We start from the raw sequence: 13,286 nt of genomic DNA, 5'->3' as shown, positions 1-13,286 counted from the left end.
GTGCAGCTGGACAGAGGAGGGCTAGTGGTGGGAGTTGCTGCAGAGGTGGAGGAGCAGCTGGACCGAGGAGGCCAGGCGGCGGAAGCTGCCGCAGAGGTGGAGGTGCAGCTGGGCTCTGGATGCCTGGTGGTGGAAGCTGCCGCAGAGGTGGAGGTGCAGCTGGGCTGATGACGCCAGGCGGTGGGAGCTGCCGCACAGATGGAGGTGTAGCTTGGCTCAGGAGACCAGGCGGTGGAAGTTGCTGCAGAGGTGGAGGTACAACTGGACAGAAGAAGCTTGTTGGTGACAGCAGAGGTAGAGGTGCAGTCAGGCGGAGGGGGAGGCTTGGTGATGCAGGTTGCCATTGAGGTGGAAGTACAGCAGGGCAGTGGAAGCAGCTATAGTGGTGGGGGTGGAGGGAGCAGCAGCAGAGGAGGGAAAAGCCACACTGTCAAACCTGTTGTAATAATGGTTGAAAGTGTTGGCTCTGTCCACATCACCTTCTACAGACTGAGAGTTCTTCAGTCTGTATCCAGTGATGGTCCTCATGCCCCTCCACACCTCCTTGGTGTTATTGTTCTCCAGCTGGCTCTCCACCTTTTTCTTGTACTCCACCTTAGCTCGACGTAATGTCTTTTTAAGCTCCTGTTGTACACTCCTCCGCCTTTCTCCATCCCCATTCTGGAACGCCCTCTTTTTCTGGTTCAGGAGGTCTTTGATGTTGCTGGTGATCCATGGTTTATTATTTGGATAGCACCTTACAGTCCTGACTGGAATCACAGTGTCCCTACAGAAGTTAATGTAGTCTGTGATGGTGCTGACCGTCCTGTCCATGTCAATGTCCATTTCTTCTTCCTCCAGCAGTACAGCCCAGTCTGTGACATTGAAGCAGTCTCTCAATGCATCACTCGCCTCTGGTGACCACTTCCTGAAAGATCGGGTAGTAACAGGAAGTCTTTGTACACACGGTCTGTATGTGGGTTGTAGATAGACCATACTGTGATCAGATCTACCCAGTGGTGGAAGAGACACTGTCCTGTAAGCCTCCTTCACGTTAGCATAGAACAGATCTAATGTCTTTTCTCCACGTGTTGGACAGTCCACATACTGTACAAAGCCAGTCAGGCAGGAGGATAGAGAAACGTGGTTGAAATCTCCTGTGATTGCAATGAATGCCTCAGGATGCTGGGTCTGTATCATAGCAACGGCGTCACACGCCGTTACAGGTGCCGCCCTCGGTGGAATGTAAACAAGATGACGACTGTGTATGGGAACTCTCTGGGCGCATAGAATGCACGGAAACCAACTGACAGCAGTTCAATGTCTGGACAACAAACCTCTCCCTAACGGTCACATTGCGGGGGTTTACCCATCTTTGATTAAAGACCAGTATAACACCCCCGCCTTTCCGCTTACCGCCGCTCGTACTCAGGTCTCGATCCGCTCGTACGGCTTTGAAGCCGGGTATGTCCACACATGAGTCTGGTGTGTTGTTGTTCAGCCAGGACTCAGACAGACAAATCAAACTGATCTCCTCATACAGCCGTTGGTTCCGCACAAGCGCCTCTAACTCACCACACTTGTTAGGCAGTGAGTTAGCGTTTCCCATGATCACCGAGGGCAGAAATAGTTTCGCTCCAGCTCTGCATCCACGAAACAGCTTTTTAAGCTCGGTCGGAATTGGATGTTTAATTCCGCGTCCAATCCTTGACAGTGCCAACAGTTCTTCTCTTGTGTACACCGCTTTAGTAGTAGTGCACATTGTCAAAAAAAATTAATTAAAACAAAAAAGCAGATCAATAAAAACTAACTAAAAATGTTTAGATAGAAACAAAAAATGAAAAATGACAAATTATCATATAAACGATGAGAAAAACTGAGAGCTACACAGACTTGCTGCCGATAAGGTCCAAGCAACCAAGATGAAAAGCCTATAATAGAATAATATTATATGTAAATTATTTGAAAACCATGGCAACATGTGTGTAGATGCACACAAGTTGAAGGACGTGATCAATTTGCAGCAACCTCAAATAATCTATATAAAGTATAGACAGACTTTTATTACAGTTTTGAATACATTTTGATTGTAATCATTGATTCTGACAATGTAGGAATGCGTGCTGTACATATTTCTGCTTCTCCTTTCTGGAGGTTGCAGACTACTTCCTAACATTGTTGATACTCTTTGTGTGACTATGTTTAACCTATAAGCCAGTAACAGAATATTTGGTGTATTTTGCTAGAGGCTGAGAAATTTAGAAAAAACTTTAGATGTACTCTTTTTTCTTTTGCAATCGTCTGCTACTCATCCCAGAAGAAGCGACCAGTGAGAGCGGAGGACTGTTCAAATTCTTAGTGGTAAGACTACAAGAGAAATGGCCTTAAACCTCAACCAAGGGCTAACCAGATTATCAGCAGAAGCCCAAATCCCACAACCAAGGTGAGGACTACAGAAGCAATCGACACATCCACACTAAATGGAATAGATATCATTCTAATTGGGGACTCTATAACACAGCATGTCAGAATGGCAAAGACAGAAAATATAACTTTTTCTGATACATCAGTCAGGGAAGTGATAAATATTTTGCTGACCATTCTGTCTACTCATCCAGATGGTACAAGGATCATTGTCCACACGGGGTCTTTTGATATTTTGAAAAGGAAGACTGGCTCTGAGATCCTGAAGAAAGACTCTCTGCTGTTGGAGAGACTGTGTCACTATGGAGCACACCGTGTCATCCCAGCAGACGTACTGTGTCAGTGTCTGGAGGAAATAAACACCTGGATGAGAGAGAATGTTCTACAATTAAATGAAGACAAAACTGAGATCATTCTGTTTGGGAGCAAAGAGAAGAGTGTCAGCGTTGGTAAATATCTTGAGACTCGCGACCTTACAATCACTGACCAAGTTGGTAACCTCGGAGTGTTGATAGACTCAGATCTGACTTTCAGCAGCCACATCAAAGCTGTCACCAAGGCAGCTTTTTACCATCTCAGAAACATCAACAGAATTAAAGGTTTCCTCTCCCAAAAAGACCAGGAGAAACTCATCCATGCATTCATCTCCAGTAGACTCGATTACTGTAATGCTCTTTTAACTGCACTTCCCAAAAAGAGCATTAAACATCTGCAGCTCATCCAGAACGCTGCTGCTAGAGTTTTAACCCGGACTAAGAGATCTGAACACATCACACCAGTTTTAAAATCTTTACACTGGCTTCCAGTCAGTCACAGAATAGATTTTAAAAGCTTGCTGATGGTTTACAAATCCCAGAACGGTTTAGGCCCAAAATACATCTGTGATATGTTCAGAGAATATAAAGCCAGCAGAGCTCTTAGATCCAAGGACTCAGGTCAGCTGGTCCAGTCCAGAGTCCAGACTAAACATGGAGAAGCAGCATTTGGCTGTTATGCTGCTAACAAGTGGATCAAACTGCCAGTGGAGATTAAACTTTGTAGACATTTTTAAATCCAGGTTAAAAACATTTATTTTCTCATGATGCACAGCATGTTCCTCATAGCCTCGGATTATTCATGAAACTAATTAAATAACCGCTTCTAAAAATCTTAAAATTTGCCTCTTAATTGATATGTGCCTCTGCATTTCCTCAATCACGTCGACTCAGCACTTTTATTTGAAAATTTAGCCAAACAGTCTGAAACACGAAGACCTTTTACAGCAGGGGGATTTTTTGGCTGTTGTTGTATCAATTACCGATTGTTTCTTTATAAATGTAGCTGAATATTTAAGGAACTGTAGAGACTTTACAGATACATAGTTTCCAAGTGTTTTGAATAAAATCCTTGCTCTCCTGTACTCACTTTGCATCCTCCTCAGGCTTCAGGTGTGAGAGCACCGCTATAATTACAGAGGAACTGTTGGCTGATTTAAGCGCTGTCCTGACAGGTGTTCTCTACCACAATTTTCTGCATTCGTGTTCCGGTCTCCAATGAGTCACATCTCCAGTCCATTATTCCATATGAATAGCAAGCAATGAGGTGAACTTGCACATCATTTTTTCTGACTCATTCTGTTGTGCGTCATCAATCTTATTTCTATTTTTTAAAACTTTATTTCTTTCCTTTTTAATCAACAAGAACAGTTACTCGAGTACTAAGATTCTCTGCATGAAAAATTTCCACATCCACAGTTGCATTCTATTTATTATGCCTAATTTAATGGTTCTAATCCCCATTTTTATAGCATCTCTTCTCCCATAAGAATTACACACCCACTTGATCAGTGAGTGATAATATATACAATTTTGCATACACTCACTAGGAAGACACTTGATGAATTTCCACAGCCGAACACAGAAAAGGAGAAAATAAAAACCTGATGGAGATGCACGAGTCGCTCTTGCCTTCGAATCGTGACTATTGTACTCAGAACATTTGGAGTTTCAATCCAAACGTGAACAGCTGGCCTGACGAAACCACACACGGCTCTCTTAGGGCCAAAGGGTGTCATGCTCAGACCTTCCCAGTGCTGCTTTAAGTTTATTAGGAGATGTCACTGTGACTCATGTTCTCCACTGATGCATGCAAAGAAAAAAAGAAAGAAACACCTGCAAGTTGTTGAAAATAATGCAGCAAAAATTTGGGCATGAAGACTGTCCTCCTGATAAACGTAACAGATTCACGGCCCCTTGTTCAACCGCTTGATGTGACCCATCCGACTGCTGGACTACTTAAGAATGCGAAAAATATAACATGTATGCTTTACAGGATTTAAAGGAACACTTTAACTCTTTTTTTAAATTAATTCACATTCAGTGAACGAGCTGATCAACAGCACTCTCATCACAGAGGAAGTGGCGAAATTGAGTTTATTTCTTTAGGTTTAGAACATCTACTCATAGTATAATGAACATTATATGATGATGGCGGCTGTTGTAAGTGGTTTTCTACCAATCAGAGGGTTGATAGTTTGATCCCTGGTTTCCCATTTCCATGTGTCAGTTTCTTTGAGCAAGCTTCTTAACCCCACTGCTCCGTGCATTCATTGGAGTGAACGATACTGAAAAGCACCGCATTGGCTAAGACTGTACAGAGCATGTGAGTGAAAGGATGATTTAGGTTTGGTCTGTAAAGACCTTTAATCAGTCAAAAGTCAACAGGATTAGAAAAACGATGCATAGATACCATTCACCAACCACGAATCAGCCCTATTAGTCTTGTTCAATGCCGGTTTGGCAATGCTATTATCCGGGACCTATCCCGGCCCAAACCATCGACCTGGGCTGCTTGGCCCATGGGGAAAATAGTTGTAACTAATTTTTGTCACTTATCTTATTCTTGCATTAATATCAATTCAACTGTAGTCTGCATAAATTCACCATTGCAGCGCAGCCGCCTGCTGCATCACAGCAGATTAAATAGGTTCTACCATGTAAGGGAATTCTCTCCTCCCAAATGTTTCAGATGGTTTGGCCCATGGCTCGTCTTTTATGGTGCGAAACAGAGCGCGTCAGTGATGGAGGGTAGAAAGAGGCCAGGTGGAACAGAGAGGGCTAAGCTCAAAAAATGACAGGAGGTGGCAGCCAAATGTGTCAAATTGACAGATATCTTCTCAAGACAAGCTGGTAGGTTACTGAGAGATATGGATAATAGGCCTGGTTGTGAATTTGATCAAATAGGCTATAACTGGCGAACGTTTGCAATGTCAACTCAACTGTCATCTGACAGCTTTTGTTGTTAAAGATGTAAAATCTCACAATTTATATGATTTAGAAGTGTATTCCTATATTCAAAGAAGAACCGAACACTTTATTTACATTCCAGTTCTGATGAACAATTAACGCTTTATCACGCTTTATCTCCTCATCAACTGTAGCCTGCATTCCCACAGGCGCGCACATGTGGTTACCAACGCAATATTAAATAGGGGCATCACATTTGTTGTTTGATATTTGTTATTAAATGCATCTCAAACATGCAATTAAAATAAATATAATTATTTAGAAGGGCTGTATGCAAATATTGTACATGGTGCGCAGGGACAGGGGCAGTATGGCAGGACAGGGGCAGCGCGAGCACGTTGGGGTGTTTAGTTGCCTTTTTTAATTACTGGAGAGTCTGCACGCGCGTTCTATCCGCGGGAATCAGCATCATGTTTCATGTTCAAGCCTCCCCCTCCCATTTATTATAATGTGAGCTGAGCCCGCTCACGCCCGTGCAGGGAATAGGCTGTTCTATTTTCAAGTTGCAATGAGCACTTATCCGGACACCGCGCGGGCACGACGCTTTGATGTGAAAGGAAGAATCTGTTTTCTTGTTGATTTCAATCCATTTCGGACTGAACACGAAGGCAGATGCAGACACATTCACGTCCCGTGCTTGCTGTGTGTAAACGAACCGAACACTTGCTTTACATTCCAGTTTTTCATTTTTTGACAAACAGTTTCAAATGTGCTGTCACGCTTATCTCCTCTGCAACTGTAACCTATTTCGTCTCTCGCCGTCATATCGTGCATTTCCACAGAGGCACGCACACTGTGGTTATCAACTCACTATTAAATATTTTTTTTTTATTGTTATCGATTGTTTTTTGTTTGTTTTATCTTTTTTCATGGACTCAAATTCCTCCTCCATATCAGAGTGGCCTGAATTTGAATTAAATTCCCGGACTGAGAAAATGGCCCACCCCGGCCCTGGTCTTGTTGAATCTATCAACTGTAAATTTCATCTCTTATACAGAATATGCACCTACATCAATGTTCTATCTCGCTATGCCTAAAGCGCTCAAATCTTTATGTTTTAGAATTTTGTAAAAAATAAAACCCGGACTTCTGAATTTGGTGTAACAGTTCAATGCTCAACAGCTTTTTGCCATTTAGATGCGTTTTTAAATTGGTTAAACAGTCTGCTGCCATTGAGCCAGCTTGCAGTCACACATCTGAGAGAAACTGAATAACCTGAGTTGGTACAAGTGCCTGTTATATCTTGAAGTGAAAACACACAGCACCTGTTACGACCGGCTCAAGAGCCGCAACAAAAAGGGAGATGCGCACGCACTGAATAAAAGTTTATACGAATTTTATTAAATCAAATGTTGATCTGATTGAGCAGACCTGAAAGGCAGAAAAACACAGCCAGTATGGCGTACAACAGCAGGACAGGACCCAAAGCCCCCCCCCCCCCCCCCCCAGGCCGTAACCCACCGAATAAAATAATGACTCTTTCTCCTCCACCAGCTGCCTCCCCTGTTGGCCGTTACTACACTGCTGCTAGTTGAATTGGATGTAGCTGTGCCGTTTGATGCACTGCTCATCATCTCGGAAAGAATTTCCCATGTTGCAGGCAGACTTAGATGTCTTAGATGTTGATGCCTTCTCAGTGAACAACACAGAAAAAAGGAATATTATAATTTATACAATTATAAATAAGATGCTGAGAATGATAACTGTCTAGCATCTCTCTGTATAACTTTGTCAAGCACTTCTATTCATCTAGAGTTAACCATTATGGGTCTGAAATAATTGTGCAGTATGATGTCAACTTGTCAGTCAAATGTTTTGTTGCAGAACATTAAACCATGAAATCATTCTGAAAATCACCTATGACTTTGCCTGCATAGCTGATAGCTAGCTTAAACAAACTTAAAGTTTGGTTGAAGTTGGCCGGATTGAAGACTCTCTTCTAAAGCTGTACTTTGTTTTGAAATACTTTACAGAAGGCTGCTCCTCTCAGCCTTGATTTACTGTTTTCAAGCCAACACTCACTAAAGCACCAACCTTCTGCCATGCTCTCGTCTCCTACTCACTCTCCCATACAGAGGGCAAACACACAGTAGACACACTGATAGATCACAGCACTGCCACATACTCAGATAAGAGACAGCACGGCTTAGTGGGGCGTCTGTAGCTCAGGAGGAAGAGTGGTCGTCTGCACAACATATGCTTGGCAATTCGGACCAATTTCCCTAGACCATATGTCAAAGTGACCCAACGTTGCTTCCGATGCGTCCATCAGTGTTTGTGTGAATTGAGAATAATTGACGCCATTATTTTGTGCGTAGGCACCCTTTGTACATGAGGCCCTGGTCTACTATAGAAGGAGATGTGCAAATACAGCTCACGAGTCTCCTCACTGATGGTGAAACAATTAAGACTATTTTTTTCTTTTTTACCTAAAGATATCTATTAAATCCGACAGTATTGTATTATGAAAGCTATGCAGTCGCTGTGCAGTTTTAAGCACTTTTTCAAACCTTGAAAACTCCTAGGCAAGATTTCAAGCATTAAAGGATTTTCAGATCCCATACCATCCCTGTAACATTGAGTGTTATTGGGATTTAGTGACATCTAGCACCTGCAAGTGATTAGTAGGTCTAATCACAACCAATTAGTCTGAATGGTTGATCAGTTGAGTTTTGGTCAGCTTGATAGAAAATAAGGTGAAGTCGTCGAGGCCAATAGCATACCTTCTCTTCCCCTGTGTATTGCCCCCTTTTTTTCCTCAAAACCACAGGGTCTCTCTTTGCCACAATATCTTATAATGCCTCAAGCCTGACTTAATAAGATATTTGCCTCTTTAAGTTTGTAATTTTGGATTTATTCAATCACTAAATGTTTGTTCTATTTTTTGAGAAGAGACGGCTAACTAACAACAAAAATATGGCAGACTCAGTTAAACTAAAGTTTTACGAAGTTTTGGACAGTTGAAAAGACTAATGACGCCTTTACAGACCACGGTATCTACTTGAGTGGATGTATAAATATTACATATTAAGCTCGAAATCTTGGCTTCAGAATTGACTTGGATCTGAATGTTTAACAGCCACACAGACAATTTTAAAAACCGGTCTCATCATTCTTAAAAACTATGAGGAGTTGCAGGATGTATGCAGCATCACAATTTTGAAAAATGTACATGTTTTCAGTAGGTTTGAAAACTGTGGATGTGTCTTTCCATGTGTCGCTAAACATCCACTGAGGCAGCTGCAGCAGGTTCATAACGCTGCTGCTTGTGTCCTCTCTAATCCCATCAAAAGCAGCTCACATCAGACCAGTATAGCAGATACTGTTGAACGAGTAAATACTTTGAATCTGTTCCAAACTTCTTAGTAACCGTTCATCCAAGGTAATAATTAAGCAGAAAAACATGTTGCATAGATTTTTTTTTTTTTTCAATAGATGGCCCATTAAGTGATTGTGTCACACTTGGCAAGGTTAACAAAAGGTTACGTGAGCGTTGATGGGAGAAGCCTGGCTGAAAGGAATTGCATCCAAAGAATGACATATTGGAGTCCTGAAGGAAGGAAGGAAGAAGTCTCTACTGACAGTAGAGACTCTGCTGACTGTCTTTTCAAGTAGCTTCTTCAATGTGGGCAGCAAGACTCTTTAGAGTATCGTTGCTCAAATATTAAGGCACCCAGAGAAAAACAACCAGGTGCACACACAAATCAAAAAGCTGGAAATGTAGAATTGTCAGGATGATGTGAGCACACCTGTGTAATCTCGTAGAAAATAAAAATTAAATGATCTCACACAACTTCACCAGTGCTCTTGGATCTGCTACTCACAGATTTAGGCATCTTGTGACTATTTGGATACTAAGTCTGATCTCAAAACTTTCAGACCTACTTTGAAGGGTTCACCACGACATGGTTTGCCACTACATGCCAGAGTGTGGAGGTCGGTAAAATGAGAAGCTGTAACATCTCTTTTCTGGCATTCATTGTGGCCATGGCAGAGTGTTTAGCCCATCCAAGTCGTGGGTGGTAAAGCTGAAGACTCACCTCCATCTGCCTCCCATTAAGGACTTCATGGCATGTCCCTAATGGGAGGTCTTGACGCAGATGGCTAAAAATCAATAAGCATGTGACAGTAGAAATAGTACTTTTAGAAAATACTCACATGTAGCTGTAAATTTGAAGTTAGAACGAAAATTATTTAGTACTTGTATACTTTGTGTGCCACAAATGCATCCAGTGCAGGCTTTTAATGAAATAATGCAGTGAAACACATTTATGTATCTTGTGTCAAATATGTAAAGACATGTGGAAAATCTGTATATTCAGGATGTGGATTAATGTTACAAATGAGACAATTTCTCTGTATATGGGAATGGTGTTCAGCTGTGGTCTTGTCTCTTAGAAGTGCCTGTTTTATAACTTTTGGTCTCCGTTTGCTCATCTTTTTTTTTTTTTTCAGATGTCTTTCATGCACCCTTCTTCTTCCTTTCTTTGTTTATTTCCACCCTGTTTTTTGTGCTGCACCTGAGTTCAATCATCCAATCAGTCTCCTCTGTATACAGTGCTGCTGAGAATTAAGGGAACCTCGGACTTTTTGAGCACAGCATGTTAAATATTTCAAAATCAAAGTAAAACATCCAACTCTATCAAATCCAAATATTTGGTGACACTGTCAACAGTTATTGAACAACAACAACAAGGAAATATTACCTTCATAAGACACAAAATACAGAGGCTGAATTGTAATGCTTTTCAAAACTTTCAGTTGTATCTGCCGAGGTGAGAGCAAAGCAGAGTGGGGGTGGGAGGGAGCTCAGGGGTCCACTAATCGAACTCCGACAGAAAAGAGAAGTTCTGCTTCTAGTCTTGGGGCTAACTTGTCTTACAGTCATAGTTATGTTGGAATCTAATAGCAATCAGCAGTCATAGTATCCATCTGTTCAGCAACCATACTCATAGTACTCAATGAACCATTAACTCCCTTCTGACAAAATTATGTTAGTTAAAAAAAAACTAGATGATTCATTTTCAGTGTTCGTGTGACCTGAATTTACAACTGACTGATTTTTGTTTTTATCACATCAATATTAGCTTAGTTTCTTTTCACAACGGCAGAAAAAGAAAGAGCAGCAGAAATGCTATTTTAAAAACTCATCAATCTAAAAGCTACAAGGCCGTGTAGGATGATCTTGAAATCATTTTCATTAGTTTGTAATATTTTCAAGAAGTTTCACATAAAACCTGAAAAGTTGCTGGTGATCCATTAAAATGTCCTGCAGCAAGATGAAGTCTGTTTCTTATTCTTCTCTGCAACATACTGTACAATAGCTAGCATGGCAGCTAAACCGAAAAAAATCTGTTTAAACAACAGATGTATGCAGTATGTATCTGGATGTAAAATTTGTATGTCTTTGCCATTTCTCCAGTAATATGTAATGCTTAAACCAGACTGGGCAAACGCTAAATACAGAAAAACCAACTACAGTTTAAGATCCATACTGGCGCTCGGCCTGGCTCGTAATGAGATCTTTTTTTTTTTTTAAAGAAAAACTTTCCAAAATTGCTCATCGCTTGAATTCAAAGTGTTGCACAAATCCTCTCCATGGCTAAGACATGACTACTAGCTGCAGGGCTGGCCCAGCTTTTCTTACAATGACTGCTTTTCTTTGAAAAAAGGCTTCTCCTGTGAATCCACAGCAATGTCCACTTCTTGCCCTCCCTTGGCTATTTCAAAATAAAAAAAACAAAGCTAAGTTAATCCAAAAACCAACCGCTAAAGAGCTATCGCTGAAAACCAATACATCTGTTGCATGCTAGCTACTTAGCTTAGCTGATTCTCTAATTTGCAACACAGTGCCAACAAAAGCAGAAATACCACCTAGTAGGTTCCAATGTGTGAAGGAATGCATATGACTGTGACATCTAAAACTCTTATTACTTCAACAGTGACTGTAAACCTGGATATCTGTTTGTTCACAAAAACATGTTGTGCCCCCCAGCTATGTGGAGTCCTCCACAACATCTTCAGCCTGAGCCTGAGTCTTCACAGGGTCCCAGTGATGTGGAAAACGTCGTGCATCGTTCCTGTGCCGAAGGTGCCGCGCCCCAGCGGCCATAAGGACTACAGACCCGTGGCACTGACGTCACACATCATGAAAACCCTGGAGAGACTCATCCTAGAACAGCTCCGGCCCATGGTCAGACCACTTCTGGACCCCCTCCAGTTCGCATACCAGCCCCGACTAGGAGTGGAGGACGCCATCATCTACCTGCTCAACCGTGTCTACGTCCACCTGGACAAGCCAGCGAGCACTGTGAGAGTCACGTTCGTTGATTTCGCCAGTGCATTCAACACCATCAGGCCGGCTCTACTGGGTGAGAAACTGACGGCGATGCAGGTGGATGCCCCCATTGTGTCCTGGATTGTGGATTACCTGACTGGCAGACCACAGTACGTGTGCCTGCAGCACTGTGGGTCAGACAAGGTGATCTGCAGCACCGGGGCCCCGCAGGGGACCGTCCTCTCTCCCTTCCTCTTCACCCTGTACACCAGGGGTCTTCAACGTTTTTCAGGCCAGGGACCCCCAAACTGATGGAGAGTTGGAGCAGGGACCCCCCTACTATTTATATGGCATACAATTGTGTTTTATATTTAACGGGGCCTAGGGCCGTGTATAAACATAGCATATACATTCAATACTAAGCTATTCAAATAATACACAGGTTAATATATTCATGTTTTTATTTTAAACATGTGCAAGGTACAAGGTGGCCGTGCCACTGCCATTTATAAACATCTTGCATACAACACTGAGCTATTCAAATAATCCACAGATTTTAACTCTAAACATGCATGTAGATGGGACAATGAATCGTCAAAGCATCTGTGGATGGCACACGTTTGCACACACGTTTGCACACAATTTGTGAGAAAAAACTGTTTGAAATTTATTTATTTTTTTTTTAAATCGTCTAATCAACCATAGATTTCGCGACCCCCCTGCAGTACCTCCGCGGACCCCCTGTTGAAGACCTCTGCTGTACACCACAGACTTCAGCTACTGCACAGAGACCTGCCACCTTCAGAAGTTTTCTGACGACTCTGCAGTAGTTGGATGCATCAGCAATGGTGATGAGACGGAGTACAGGGGTGTGGTGGACAATTTTGTCACTTGGTGTGAGCAGAACCATCTGCAGCTCAATGTGGCAAAGACCAAGGAACTGGTGGTGGATTTGAGAAGGAGTAAGGACGCAGTGACGTCTCTATCTGTGGGGTCAATGTGGACATGGTGGAGGACTATAAATACCTAGGGGTGCACTTGGACCATAAACTGAACTGGACTAAAAACACAAACGCCCTCTACAGGAAGGGCCAGAGCCGTCTCTATTTTCTGAGGCGGCTTAGGTCCTTCAACATCTGTCGGACAATGCTGCGGATGTTCTATGAGTCTGTGGTTGCCAGCGCCATCCTCTATGCTGTTGCATGCTGGGGCAGCAGACTAAAGGTGGAGGACGCCAACAGACTGAGGAAACTCATCCGCATAGCCAGCCACGTTGTCTGAGAGGAGCTGGACTCTCTGACAGCAGTGTCAGACAGAAGGAT

The sequence above is a fragment of the Odontesthes bonariensis genome, chromosome 23, assembly GCF_027942865.1.
Source record: "Odontesthes bonariensis isolate fOdoBon6 chromosome 23, fOdoBon6.hap1, whole genome shotgun sequence".
NCBI classification, from domain to species: Eukaryota; Metazoa; Chordata; class Actinopteri; order Atheriniformes; family Atherinopsidae; genus Odontesthes; species Odontesthes bonariensis.
This window is presented reverse-complemented; position numbering follows the sequence as displayed.